Raw genomic sequence first — 15,582 nt, 5'->3', positions numbered from 1 at the left:
TTTTGTGGATTAATTTTGTATCCTGCTACTTTGCTGAAGTGGTCTATTATGAGTTTGGGAGTGGAGTATTTGGGGTCCTTCAGGTATAACAGCATGTCATCTGCAAATAAGGATAGTTTCATTTCTTCTGTCCTTATGTGGATCCCTTGAATGTGCTTTTCTTGCCTTACTTCTCTGGCTAAGGATCCTGTAACCATATTGAAGCAGAATGGAGAAAGTGGGCATCTATGCATTGTTTCTGATTTTAGGGAAAATGGTTTTAGTTTTTCCCCATGTAGTATTCTTTTGGCTGTTGGTCTATGATATATTACTTTTGTTGCTTTAAAGAATTTTCCTTCTGTTCTTTGAATATAAGTGCCTTATATTCTTTGAATAGGAGTGGATGGATTTTGTCAAAGGCTGTTTGTACATCGGTTGAGATGATCATGTGGTTCTTGATCTTGGCTCTGTTGATGTGCTGAATTGCATTTATGGATTTGCATATGTGGCATGTAGGTATGTATGTATATATCTTGTGTATGTTTCTTGCATCTGTGGGATGAAGCCTACTTTGTAATTTTTCATGTGGCATCCCAGATCTTGTTGTTTTGTCTCCTCCTCCTCCTCCTCCTCCTCCTCCTCCTCCTCCTCCTCCTCCTCCTCCTCCTCCTCCTCCTCCTCCTCCTCCTCCTCCTCCTCCTCCTCCTCCTCCTTCTTCATTTTTGGTAACCTCACAAGTGGTCTGTCAATTTAATCACTTTTTAAAGAAGAAGCTTTTTGTTGTATTAATTTCAGGTATATTTAAAAAATTTCTATCTCGATTTCTGCCATAACCTTTTTTAACATCTCTCTCCCTTTAGATTTAACTTTTTTCTTCCTTTTCTAGCAATTTTAATTATATCATGAGATTATTTACTTGAGCTGCTTCTGTTTTCTTTATGCTTAGGTCTTTCCCTTCAGCACTGTTATTGCTGTATCCCAGAGGTGCTGTTGTGATGTGTTTCCATTTTCATTGAATTGGAAGAACTTTCTAATTTCTTCTGTGACCCAGGTCTTACTCAGTAGTGTGCTGTTCAGCCTCCCTGTATTTGACTAATTTCTACAGTATGCTTTGTTCTTACAAACTAGTTTAATTCCACTATGGTCTAATAGGATGCAAGGGATTATGTCAATTCTCTTTATTTGTTTAGGTTCTTTATGTGAACTATAAAATTATCTATTTTGGAGAATGTTCCACAAGCTACTGAGAAGAGGTTATGGTGTCATTTAGTTCAGAGGCTTCTTGGCTTGTTTTGTTTGATTGACCTGTCCTTTGGTGAGAATGGAGTGTGAAACTCTCCCACTATTATTTTGTTTGGGTCTTTCTTGTTCTGTAAATCCAAGAGTTTTTGTTTAACACATTTAGATGCGCTATTGTTTGGTGCACAGACATTGACCACTATGATTTTCTCTTTATGGATCATTCCCTTTATTAATATGTAGGGACCTACATTGTCTTTTTGTACTGATTTTAATGAGAAGTCTGTTTTTTATCAGATATCCATATGGTGACTACTGCCTTCTTACAGGGTACATTTGGGTGGAAGATCTTTTCCATAACATGACTTGGAGTTTGTTTTTACTTTGGCTGTGAGATGGGTCTCTTGGAGACAATAAATTAATAGATCTTGTTTTCTTTCTTTTTTTGCTATTTATTTATTTATATTGTGAAAATACTGTACAGAGGGGTTACAATTACATGGGCAAAGTAATGAGTACATTTATTATCAAGTATTGTTGCCTCCTCCTTTGTTTCCCCTTCCCATCCCTTCCCATTCCTTCCCATCTCCCCTCACCCCCTAACTCCCCCATGGATCTTCTTTTCTGAGCCAGTCTGTAGTTCTTTTTCTTTTGATTGGAGAATTTGAGTGTGTTAATGTTTAGGATTATTAGAGAGAGATGTGTTATGTTATCTGCCATTTTCTTGTTTTCTTGTTGCTTCTTTCCTTTCCCTGCACTTACTAAATTGATCTTCTAGTGATTTCTGTCTGATATGATTCCCTGATCTTAATTGTTTTCTTCAGATTTTATTCTTCTTTTATTATTTTTTGCAGTGTGGGTTTAGTGTTCATGAATTTCTTTAATTTTTGTCATGAAAGGTTTTCATTTCGATAGCTTCTCTGGGTACACCAATTTGAGTAGGCAGTTGTTGGAAACTACATTATCAGGCTCTTTGCATTGAGGGTTTATGTGGAAAGGTCCTCAGCGATTTTGATTTTTCCATTGTAATGTAATTCCTTCTTTGATTTTGTGGCATTTAAAATCAGTTCCTTGCTACTCAGGTCTAATGGTTTTACTATGATATGTATAGAAGTGTTCTAGGATCGTGTCTACTAGGTGTTCTATATGCTTCTGTTATGCAGGTGAGATTTTCTCTCTTAAGATTGGGGAAATTTTCTGTAATGATCTTATTGAATAGGTGTTCCATTACTCTTTTGAAATTTTTCCATCTCACCTATCCCAGTTTATATGTTGATTTGAGTTCTTGGCTTTTTCTGCCAATTCTTGGATTTCCTTTTGGTAATTTTTGAGTTCTTTTTTCCATACCTATTAATTGCTGTTCCAGATTCTCTGTTTTATCCTCAACTCCTGATATTCTATTTTCCATCTCACTTATTATGTTACCTATAGCTTCCATTATGGTTTGCATTGTGGAAATTGACAACTTATGGTTCCTATATCAGGTCTCATTGTTAATTCTATCTTTTAATGAGGTATATACTGTGTCTATTTTTGTCTGTATCTTTTTTGAAGTGTTGGAATTTCTTTGATATTTCTTTTTGTGTTCTTGAAATTGCTTTTCCATCTTCCCTTTTATTTCATTGGCCAATTTGGCCATCATTTCTTTACTGGTTCCTTTGTCCTCCATTTCTTCTTCCTTGTTACTGTAGTTCTTTCCTGGATTGCTGCTGGCTTTTGGATTTGGTTTGTTTTCTTGACTGTCCATGACTCTTGTAATCTTTCCTTTTGGTATATGCATTTGGGTTCAGGGATTGTCGGTGCTGTAGTCTAATCTTTGTCTGTTGGCCCAATTTTTGCCTGTCAGGTACCAACAGCCTTCACTTTGCCTGGGCTGGTTTACACTGGGTAGGGTAACTGAAGCAGGGTCCCCAAGCTGGCTAGCACCTGTGTGCATAATCAGCCCTGGGATAACTGAAAGGAGCTTGGTCTGGTCTGCAGCGGGGACTGAAGTTAGCTTCAGGAGTCTGGGTTAGGCATTGGCTTCAGAAGGATTGGGGTCCTCACTGTGCACAGGGCTTTTTTTGTGCCTTGGCCCTGGGTTGGTTCTCTTCCAACAAGTGACCAGCAGTTGGTCTGGTGCATCTTGTATGTGTTTACATGTGCTCTGCCTGTTACTCATACATTTACTCTTTTTGCAGTTCCAGACAGGGACCAGTGGGTCCTGGCAGGGTTCAGTGCTGCAGCTACCAACAAGGGTGTGCTCTGTTGGTGGACAGCATGTACCTGTGATTTGACCTGCAAATGTTTAATGGGCCTGCAGTTCTCGTCAGGGTTTGGCACCTAGGCAGCTTGCACTCCTGTATAGGGCTGGTGCATGCATTCACTTGGCTGTTCCTGGTGGAAATGCTCTACAGGTGGCTGGTTAGCACACATGTTTGTGTTTTCTGACAGGAGAGCCCTCTACCAGTGCCTGACTTGTCTGTTAGGGAGGGCCGAGATTTGGACTACTCTGGGATGAGGGGGCATGTCCCTGTGGGTGAGTGAACGTTGGTTCTCACACTGACCTTTCTCTGGATAGCCAGTGCTATGGGGGATACAGGGTCCTAGCACCTGTCTAGTTGGAGTTCCTGTAGCCTTCCACTGGAAGCCAGCAGTTGGGGTGGTGGGAATATGGAAGGGCTCAGGCCTCTTTGTGTGCTTCAAGTGTGTTGTTCCTTCTTAGCAGGGAGAGAGGTCCAGATCAACCTCTGTGGGTCACTAACCAGTGCTGCAGTACTGGTCTCCTGTGTGGGGTGAGTGGCTCCAGCCTGATACTTACTGATCCTAGAACTGGTTTTGGATGACTGTCAGTGCTGTGGCAGATTTCTGTATCTATTGTTGCAGATTTCAGGTTGGTAGGCCACTATGTTCCTTCATATCAATTGTGGGCTGAGCAGTGGGGCAGTGGGAGCTGTCTCTGACTGGGTGTTGCTGTGCCTGGTCTCTGGTCTTGGTCTCTGCCCGGTCTGTGTCCAGTGCTATGGGAGTTTTCTGTGTCTGCCTTTTGAGATTGGCTGGTGTTCCTGAAGACACAAGCAGTGGGCCCCTTTCAATGCTTAACAGCACTGCCATGAGGGGTCAGGGGGTGGACTTTGAGATTTTCCATCTTTGTGTGTGCAAATTCCTGTGATTCTCTGCATGTTTGTTTATTCGTTATTGTCTATCTCTTGGGGGAACTGCATATGGGACCCTAAGTCTATTTGGTTAGAGAGAACTAGGGCCATTCTCTATTGCTTCAGTGCCATTTTTATACATTCAAAACTTAATTTCAGTAGTAAATACATGATTATCTAGGTTATTCTTTAAGTAATATGAGTCTTTCAAAGGATTGTTTTAATTTAATTGTTGACCTTATAGTCATCTCTTTTTGTTGTATGAGAACCATTTTTTTAAATTTTGGGTCTGGTCGTTGGGCCTGAACTCTGGGCCGGGGCGCTGTCCCTCAGCTCTTCAGCTCAAGGATAGCGCTCTACCACTTAAGCCACAGCACCACTTCCAGATTTTTTTCTTTTTGCTTATGTGGTGCTGAGGAATAGAACACAGGGTCTCATGCATGCAGGCAAGCACTCTACCACTGAGCCACCTTCCCAGCCCCATATGAGAACCATTTTAGACAACTATAACATCTTATACTTCTCCAAGGATTATTATTTCTTTTGCCTGTAGCAGTTTAGATATGATAAAGAACAGAAGAGAAGTACAGTTTATCATATTTACTTAATGTTCCAGGGCAGGGGGTTGTGTTTTGTCAGTCAATCTGCATCAGAGGTTGGCCCAGTAAATTCCTTAGCTTCTTTGAACTTCTGTCTCCTCTTCTACCAAGTGGGAGAAGTTAATGCCTACAATTCAAAAGAATCCATTGAGAGAAGGTGCTGAAATCATCCTAAATTCTACTAAATAATGGCTGTTATGATCAATAAAGTTAATGATACACATTCTTTCTGGGACAGGGGGTGAAATGTCAGACAGACAGGAAAATATCAATCTGCCTTTATTTCCCCTTTTGGCTGGAAGAATGGAGCAAGCCTTGCTGTAGTTAGAACCCTCAGAAGAATCTGGATCATGCTAAGCAGATGATCTGCTCAGGGATGCAGGCAGCAAACTCCACTGAGCCATATGGGTGAGTGGAGATGAAGTTCCAGGAAATGTAGCGCCCCCTTTCCCCTGCCCCCCCCAATCACCTTTCTGGCCTTTCAAATGGTGGGAAGTTGGAGGCATAGAAATGGAGGGACAAAGGGTGAACCAATGCTGTAACAGTACTCAATGGACACTTTTAAATGAACTATCCAACTTACTGGTGGAGATGGGAGTGGAGGAAACACTGCAAGAGAGCATGGGAAGGGGTGACCACTGGCTAAGAAGAATTGTCCTCATGACTTGACTTATGGAACTGTAACCCCTCTGTGCATCATTTATTTTATAATTACAAGGATGTTTTTTCTTTTTTTGTCAGTCATGGGGCTTGAACTCTGGGCCTGGGCGCTGTCCCTCAGCTCTTCAGCTCAAGGCTAGCGCTCTACCACTTGAGCTACAGCGCCACTTCCGGTTTTCGGGTGGTTTATTGGAGATAGGAGTCTCACAGACTTTCCTGCCCCGGCTTGCTTTGAACCGAGATCCTCAGATCTCAGCCCCCTGAGTAGCTAGGATTACAGATGTGAGCCACCAGCTCCCAGCTAGAATGACATTTTTTAATGGTAGCAATTTTCAACTCCAGCTATCTATTCCTCCAGATGCAGAATGAAACCATCTATTCTTTAAATGTTGAAAACTAATTTGTGTGTGGTAGTGGGCACTGAAACTTGAACTCAGGTTTTCATGCTCTGATTTAGCTTTTTAAAAAATTCAAGATTGGTGCTCTACCAACTTGAACCACACCTCTTCCTCTGTCTTTTTTGCTGATTAATTGGAGATAAGAGCCTCTCCAGTTGGTCTGCTCAGGCTTGCTTTGAACCTTGATCCTCAGATCTCAGCCTCTTGAGTATCTGGGATGACATGTGTGAGCCACAGGCACCAGACCTGACAAACTAATTTGAAAGTCTAAAATCTTCTGTGGGTCAAGCAAAACCGTCTGTGGGTACTAATCTGGGGGATCTATAGCACAATATAATATCATCATAATATTGTCTCTTTTAAACACACACACACACACACACACACACACACACACACACACACACACACACACAAGCGAAGGCAGAGAGACTCATGTGGATGAAATAATCATGGAGTTTTCTCCTTGATCTCTTTGCTACTCTACATTTGGCAATGGTCAAGGCTCTTAGTCTAGTTGCCTATGTTCTGCATTTGTGTATTTTCTGTCCCACTAAACTCTTCAAGAATCATTTCCAATGCAGTTTATGCCCAGTGTTTACTGGCAATAATCATAGTTCAAAGTGAGACATGCAGCTCAATTCTAACATGTTGAGGGAGCGACAGGCATGGGGTGACCAAACAACTCGAGCCCCCAAGCAGGAGAGAGACCCAGTCTGAGCAACAACCTTTTGCTGATGACCTCCTTCTGAACAGCAACAGCATATGATCATGCTTCTCTGCTTATGAAAATAGTACTGTTTGGGACCAAAATACACTTTCAGATAGGAAAAAGAATACAGTGTATTGAGCACTGTTAGAGGCAGGGCCTAGACCAGAGACTTCCCATGAGTTAGCTTTGCAATCACCCTGTGAGGTAAACATTATCTTTGTTCCCATTAGGTAGACCAGAAAACTGAAGAACAAGCAAACATTATCTCAAGATTTGTGATGCTGGAAAGGAGTAGAGACAGAAGGAATGAGTCAGCCTGATGCAGAAACCAATGTGGTTCCCCATCCCACGTGTCTGCTATCTTTGGAGCAGCGAAAGAGACGTGTGGTCACACGGTCACATGATCTTCTGGTCATGTAATTATGTGGTCTCCTTCCTGAAGATGTGGAGGAGAGATCAACAGAAAGCATCAGCTGACTTGTGCCAACTTTGTCTGTGAAACAAGATTAGGCAGGTGACCTATTCCAGGATTTAGGCAGCATGGATTCTGGAGCAAAATTCCATGGAAGGAATTTGGGGACTATATTTCTCAGTACTTGCCTCAGTCCTTGGTATTTCTTCATTTGACTCTCCTGGGAGTCTGGCCTCAAAGGGCATGCCCAAATCCCCCCTATGGCAAGAAAGAAGGGCCAGCATTGGACTTGTGCTTATGATATTACAGGATTATGAATGAATTAATGCATTAGGGAATGAATGAAATGATATAAACACATGGTAAATTGGTTCCAACTCTCCAGTGACATTTGACACATAAGCGAAGATTTCAAAGAGAAGCTTTTCCATTTTAAGCTTAAAATATAATCAGCAGAGCCAGGAGCCTGTGGCTCACCGCTGTCATCCTAACTACTCAGGAGGCTGAGATCTAAGGATCGCAGTTCAAAGCCAGCTTGGGTAGGAAAGCCTGTGAGACTCTTCTTTTTTAATTAACTACCAAAAGAAACCACCAGGGCTGGGAAGGTGGTTCAGTGGTAGAGCGCTTGCCTTGCATGCCTGAGGCTCTGGGTTCAATTCCTAAGCACAACATAAGCAAAAAGAAAAAAAGCCAGAAAGTGGCACTGTGGCTCAAGTGGTAGAGCGCTAGCCTTGAGCTGAAGAGCTGAGGGACAGCACCCAGGCCCAGAGTTCAGGCCCCATGACCGGACCCCCCCAAAAAATTTAACAAAAGAAACCACCAGAATTGGAGCTGTGACTCAAGTGGTAGAGTGCCAGCCTTGAGCAAAAAATAATTCAGAGACAGTGTCCAGGACTGGTACAAAAAGGAAAAGCAAGAAAACAAAACAAAACAACAAAAAAAACAACCAATAATAAGCAGAAAGCCCACAAGGGTGAAAACAAAGATTGGGTGAAAAAATCTTTTCACTGCTAACAAAGCAATTGTTCCCAGAGAAGGATAAATGAGTAGATAAATCTATTGGGAGCTTCTATTCTGGATGCTTGGGTCTCTGCAGAGAACAGAAACTTTAGAAGAAGAAAAAGTAAAGAAAGATGGAAAAGGAAGTAGGAGGCGGGCTTCACTCTGAAGCTACACCTCTTCCTCTTCCTCCCTGTCACTCTAATGCCTTCCTCCGAGTCCATTCATTCCCAGGACCTAGGTTTGCTCAGATAAGGGATTTGCAGAGAAAGAACTCTCCCTATCTCTCCCCTGAAGAAGAAAAGTTCTACCCACTTTCCTCTCTGCCAGTGTCCCAGATGTGATCTGCTTGACAAACAAAAATACACAGTGAATTTTTAAAAAGGGCAGTGGCAGCCCAAACAGCTATCTGTTCAACCCCAGAGAATTTTTCTCAGCCAGGGCTTGTTTTCTAAATTCCTCTTATCAATGATTGGCTCAGCAATTGGCCAGGTGATGCAGTTCTGGCGAATGAGGGAATGCATGTCAAGGGTGTAAGGGAGGAGGGGAGAAGTTTCCTGTCTCTGTGAAGCAACAGCAGACAATGTCTCCTAGAGCAAGGCCACCATCTTATTCCCAAAGATGGACTTAATATGTTGAATAGATATGCCAAAATAAACCATGATGCATCCCCACCCAGCTACTGTCTGCGTCTTATCTTGACACATCCCTCCTTCTGTACCTGCACGTGGTATATATCTGATGTTGTTTATTTAAATTCATTTGTGCCACAGGGTTCTGTTCATGGTAGCCAGAAGCCTCCAAAGTGATGAAACAACTCCTTTCCCCTCCATTCCACATGGATCCACTCACTGGCCCTAAAAGTGTGGGTAGCAGGGCTATCACCAAAGACTGTGAACAACAGAAGTGGTACCAAAAAAAAAAAAAGGAGGAAAGTGATAAAGCAGCATTGGGGGGAGGGGTGCGGCTATGCTCTGAGCCTCTCTCTCAAATTGAGAAAATGGTGAGTCTTTCCAATTTTGTATTCCAAGACAAGTTCCAGGTAAGCCTCTAGCAGGGGACAAATCTTCATCACAATGGACAGAGCTCTCTGAAGGAATGACTGAAGAGCTTCCAGCAGCTCTGCTGTACCCACTGAATAGCCCGGAGTCTGTGAATCACTGTCTCCACATGATTTCTTCTCTTACTCATAGATGCAAAGGTTGAGGCAAGACTGGTCACGATTTTGCTTGAAATGTGTCCCCAAAGTGTCTGGTAGATACATTTTGTTTTTTCTACCTTAGGCCTGAGTAAATGAGCTGTGATTTGAGACCAGAGGTAGTAGCCCCATCAGACTGTTGGTGTGAGCTAGTGATAATCCTTGCATTGTTAAAGCAGTGTTCAAAAGAAGAGGAAGGAAGAAGAGTAGGTCCAGAGATCCTAGGATCCACAAAATCTAAGAAGTTTCTTGTCTGTGCTTCTTAGTGGATTAACTTTGTTGGTCCTGACTAATAGCCTACGTTCATCTGTCATAAGCAACCATCAAAGATAAATAAAGCCAGGTGCCAGTGCCTCACACCTGTAATCCTAGCTACTCAGGAAGCTGAGATCTGAGGGTCACAGTTCAGAGCCAGCCTAGGCTGGCATATCTTCCATAAACCACCAGAAAACCAGAAGTGGCACTGTGGCTCAAGTGGTAGAGCACTTGGCTTGAGCTGAAATGCTGAGGGACAGTGTTCAGGCCCAGAGTTCAAGCCCCACAACCGGCCAAAAAAAGAGATAAATGAAAGAGTCCTGTGTGCTGAAATGAAAGCAAAAATGTTAAGCAAAAATTGAAGAGGTCTGCACACACCATGAGTGGCCTAATTACTGTTGTGTTAAAATACTGGGGGAGAAAGAATTTATTAGATTCATCCAAATAAAATGTTGAAGTAAGCACTCAGGAATCTTAACAACGATCATCTCTGAGGTAAATGAGATGCCATAACATAGAGATGCAGAGAAAGCCTTGTCTTTTGTGTCAGTACTAGGATTTGAACTCAGGATCTTGCACTTTTTGTTTCTTTTGCTCAAAGTTGGCACTCTACCACTTGAGCCACAGGGCCACTTCATATTATGTAAACAATGCCTACTCTGTCTGTGGAGGAGGCTGTGTGACTCTGATAAAGTCACACACCTTATCTGGGCCTCATGTACTTACTTCTAAGGTTAAATGATTGCCTGGATCAGGTGTCATAAATGATTGGGCCATCAAGTATTAAAATGGCTAGACAGGTCAAGAGGTCTGGAACTAGAGAGCTCTGGGCAAGTGCAAAGCAAGGTGTATACTCATTCATATGTACACACACATATGCACACACATGCATGCATGCACAAACACACACACACACAAACCAATTTCTCATAGTATACTACTGAAGACGTATAAGGATCAATATTGGCTTGAAATGTGACTTAATGATAGAGTGCTTGCCTATCATGCATGAAGTCCTGGGTTCAATTCCTCAGTACCACATAAATAGAAAAGCCGGAAGTGGTGCCATGGCTCAAGTGGTAGCATGCTAGCCTTGATCAAAAGAAGCTCAGGGACAGTGTCCTAAGTTCAAGCCCCAGGACTGGCAAAAAAAGACCAATGTTATCAAAAAAATCTGGTGTCCCAGAGGAGCCAGAAACACATGTGAATTGCATGTGAAAATATCTCATTTTTAAGTCAGGCACCAGTGGCTCATGCCTGTAATCCTAGCTACTCAGGAGGCTGAGATCTGAGGACCATGATTCAAAGCCATCCTGAAAATTCATGAGACTCTCATCTCCAATTAACCAAAAGGCTGGAGGTAGACTTGAGGCTCAAGTGATAGAGCAGCAGCCCGGAGCACAAAAACTCAGGGACAGCACCCAAGCTCCAAGCTTAAGTTCCAGGAACAATTCGCTGGTACTAAACCAAACCCATCTAACAAGTCATCTACCTACAGGCTGCCTATAGCTACCTCTCACTAAACAGTCATTGTAAGCTGGGCACTGGTGGCTCAGGCCTGTAATCCAAGCTACTCAGGAAACTGAGATCTGAGGCTCAAGGTTCAAAGCTAGCCTAAGCAGGAAAATTTATAAGACTCTTATCTCCAATTTACACCAAAATGATGGGAGTGGAGCTATGGCTCATGTAGTAGAGTGCTAGCCTAAAGATCAATATCCAGGCCCTGAGTTCAATCCCCACTTACAGCCCCCCCAAAAAGTGATTGTGGATACTGGAAGTCCAAAGCATTGAAGCCCTGATGGAGATAAAGAACTCCATCTTCCAGAAAGTTCTAGCTTCACTAGCCCCCTCCACCAAAAGCTCACATTCCTTTTCCCACTGGTGTCTCCTCCTCCCCCAGACAAATGAGAGCTGGCAGAAGACCCTTGGGATAAAAATTCTGAGCAAAGCCAAGCATGGGTGGCTCACACTTTTAATCTGAGCTGAGATCTGATGATCTTAGTTCAAAGCCCAGGTTAGAAAAAAGCCTGTCATATGACCATATAATATGATGCTAAGTGAAATTAACTCCGCCTCCCCCCCCCCAAGATAGGGAAACAAGAGGTTTTATCTTTCTTGCTGTTATTTTAATGTATGTATAATGTACTATGTGATTTTTTTGTTTGTTTTGTCTGTTCTTTCCCCATTGGTATAACCCCTGGTTCATTGATTGTAGTGCCCTGCATCTTGTATATACAATTTTCTAATTTGGGGAAGGGAAGGGAAATAACAAAATGCTGAAATAAAGATACAGGTTGACCCATTGTGACAATGAGGTGTACAAGAAATTGTGTTGAAAATGAAGTTTACAACTTCTGGGGGGGGTGGGAGGAGTGGGCCGGTAGGGAGGGAAGGGATGGTATGGGAAAAACAGAGGAGGAAGTAACAATGCTTCCATGGGAAATGTACTCATTACCTTACTCATGTAACTGTAACCCTCTGTACAGTATCTTTACAAAAATATATTAAATAAATAAAGTTTTCATAATATATATTTGAATATATATTTGTATATATACATATACATGTATTTGTACATATGTATATACACATATATACAGATATAAATACATATGTGTATATATATATCTGAAAGCGGAGCTTTGGCTCAAATGGTAAGGCACCAGCTGCCTGGAGCACAGGAAAATCTAAAGGATAACACCTAGGCACTGAGTTCAAGCCCCAATACTGGGGCACCCACAAAAGGAGGAAGAGGGAAGTCATCGGGAGCCTCTTTGTACCCTCAGGGAGCAGAAGGGACAGAAGCTTTCCTTGCCCACAGACAATTCCCTGATGTGGAGAGGTAGCTCTCTTTCCCCATCCCCCCTGTCCAGGCGATGGGTACCTCCTTTCAGTCCCCATAACCAACATCTTGCCATTTTTTCCCCAAGTGATTTCCCCCACCCCAACCTTCCATTTAAAAGCCACACACCCCTCCTCCAGGCGACCCTGACAACCAGGCTCAATGTTCATTTTTTAGGGGGGGGAAGTCCTGTCGTGGGACCTGAACTCTGGGCCTGGGCACTGTCCCTTAGCTCTTCAGCTCAAGGCTAGCACTTTACCACTTGCCCCACAGCACCACTTCCAGCTTTTTTCTTTTTGCTTATGTGGTGCTGAGGAATCAAACCCAGGGCCTCAGGCAAGCACTCTATCACTGAGCCACCTTCCCAGCCCTCAATGTTCATTTTTGCCATGGCTGGGAGCCACACTGTGTTCCCTGGTGACAATACTAAGGTGAATGGAATACTGAAAATGTTGACGGTGGGCATGTCTGTGTGCACATGCATGCTAGGAACAGCTATCACTGGTGGGGCGGGCAGAATTGTCAGCCTTTGCATCCCAGTTATAAAGAAACACGCCATACAGAGAACTGGAAGGAGAAAATGGCCTCGTTCTGTATCCAGTCAGGGCCCCCTCAGTCCATGCAGGAATCAGCTACACCCTGCACTGAAAGCTGCCCATCTGCTAGCACCAGACTCCTTGCCACCTGTGTGCCATAGCTTGAAGCCTAAGCATCAGTCACTCAAACAATCTCCCAGAACTCTCTGCACCCCTCCCTCTCACTCAGAATCCCCTTCCCTGGAAGGAGGGCACACTTCCATATTTAATTAGAAGACTTTGGATGTTCTACAGTGTCTATTTGTGCAAGACACTGTTGAAAATGAACTTTATTCTAGAACTCTTGACAGAACCGCTGGCAATGCCTTCCAGTGAATCCACATGGCCAGTCCTAGAAGGAATAAGACATTTTACTGACTGAGCACCTTCTATCAGTCAGACATGATGCTGAACTTTTTCCCTACTTCAAATGCTTGAGATCTCTCAAACCAGCATGTTGTCAACCAAAGACACTGACACAGACAGGTGGAGAGCCCTGGCTTTCCTCCCTCTGCTCCTCCACCTCACATTGGCTAGAAGTTGGGCCTGAGATAACAACAGTGAACTATTCGATGTGAGATGCTTGAGAAGATGGCTAGCACCAAGGCTGCTTTTATGGCACCATCATAACGGGGAAATCTGGGAAAAGTAAATCATCAGCAGAGTTCCTCCCATGAGACACTTGAGAAAAGGAAACAGGTGTTCAGAGAGATGTTTCAATTTGAGGAAAATAGGAAAAAAATCATGATAAAATCACCTTAAAATTTTTTTGGTGTCAGTACTGAGGCTTGAACTCAGGACCTGGATGTTGTGTCTCAGCTTTTTCACTCAAAGCTTGTGCTCTACCACTAGCTCCACGAGCCACACAGCTCCACTTCTGGCTTTCTGGGTGATTCATTAGAGATTTTTAAGTCTCTCAGACTTTCTTGCCCTACACTGGCTTTGAACTACAATCCTCACATCTCAGCCTCCTGAGTAGCTCAGATGACAGACACGAGTCATGGGCTCATGGAGAAGATGTCATTGGAAGAGGATTTTCCCAAAGGGAATCAGGAGACCATTGTGAAGCAGGTCTTAGGCAGAACACCAGCCACTGATGGGAAGGTAAATTCGGGCCACCTCTGCGTTCTCATCTAGAACAAGACTGGCTGCCAAGATGACTCAAAATGCCTTCCAAGGCTTTCTTTTTACGTACTTTTCTGGCCCTTGGACTATGTATCTGCATTCTTGAGTTTCCTTCCAATTAGTAATATGGCTCCTGTCACACAGTCTCTCCACCCAACTCCTATAGAAGATTTCCCATGAACCAGCTTCCCTCACCTAGCAAGAAACCAACACCAGCTGCTCAATAGAGGCTCCACCCCCACATTCCTGCTTTCTGCAGAAAATGGCTGTAGAGATATGCAGATGTTAGTGTCCTGAATTGCAATTCTGAAGATCCCAAACAAACCCCTTTCTTCTTTTGCAAATAATAGTAACAACAACAACCCTATACACAGCTTTTACATAACAAAGTCAAACCCAGGACCCAGGACTCCAAAGTATGGGTCAGGATCACTTTATAGGAAAATATTCTCACATCTGTGGGGAAACAAAATGAGAGACCAAGATGGAGTTCTCAGTAAACACGTGAACGCAGGGAGAACAGATGCATATCATTCCCCAGACACAGAGTTCATTTCTTTGGGATATCCTTTCAGGGGGTCTGTTTGTGACTGAAAAGATCTGAGGTTCCTTATCATTTGTTCTTTTTTTTCTTTTAATGAATGAATCATGGTAGTTCCTATTTAAGCCCCCTAAAAGTTCTCATTCAGAAGGTTTAATCCCAGCTGGTAAAAGGGCTTTGGGGTCTGAAGAAACGTGGGTGTTGATCCGCTAGTGTCCAGCAGAGGGCACCCACATCCACACACTCAGCAGCAACAAAGGGAATGAAGTGGGCAATCACAGCTTTCAGACAGACAGCCCCATCCTTACCAGGTCATGGTCAGACTTCAGTGGGGACTGGAAAACACCAAGGAATAGAAAGAGCTTTTGAAAAGCAAAGCTCATTTTCACATGCCTGTGGGTTTCCAAGTGAAGCCACCATCACCCCTACTGCCCTCTCCAGATGGAGACTGCAAAGCCAAGACCTCTTCTGCCTGCATGGCACCATGGCTGCCCCATTTCTGGCAACTCTAGGGGGATCGCTGACACTGGTGGACAGAGATTTCTCTGTATCCAATCACAGGCCTCCTGGGAATTAGTCTCAGAGACCATTACCACCTAGTGGGTGCTGAAGTATGTTCTCATTAGACTCAATATGTTATTTAGTTAATTAAATGCTCTCCTTTTGATGACATTAATTAGACCTACTGCTAACTCCTCAGAAACCAAAATCAAAACAAAAAGGGAAAACTTTGCTTCTAACCCAAGAAGGCTCAGTGGAGCCAAAGAGAAGTCATTCTCTCTCTCTTTATCTTTGTCTCTATCTCTGTCTTTCCTTCTATCTCTGTCTGTCTGTCTGTCTGTCTGTCTGTCTGTCCGTCCCTCTCTCTGTCTCTCTGTCTCTCTCTGTCTCTCTCTGTCTCTCTCTGTCTCTCT

At 43.2% G+C, this 15,582-nt stretch overlaps 1 long non-coding RNA gene across 1 annotated transcript; it reads left to right on the top strand.

The window, feature by feature from the left end:
• Positions 1-656: 656 nt before the first annotated feature.
• LOC138837102 (uncharacterized) lies at positions 657-8,806 on the top strand. Its single transcript, XR_011375177.1, has 2 exons — positions 657-3,736; positions 3,923-8,806. It is a non-coding gene; the product is annotated as an uncharacterized lncRNA (long non-coding RNA).
• The last annotated feature ends 6,776 nt before the right edge of the window (positions 8,807-15,582 follow it).

The sequence above is a fragment of the Dipodomys merriami genome, unplaced genomic scaffold (genome assembly GCF_024711535.1).
Source record: "Dipodomys merriami isolate MVZ:Mamm:240054 unplaced genomic scaffold, mDipMer1.0.p SCAF_2610, whole genome shotgun sequence".
NCBI classification, from domain to species: domain Eukaryota; kingdom Metazoa; phylum Chordata; class Mammalia; order Rodentia; family Heteromyidae; genus Dipodomys; species Dipodomys merriami.
Note: the sequence above shows the minus strand (reverse complement) of the source record. Positions and strands in the feature narration are given on the sequence as shown.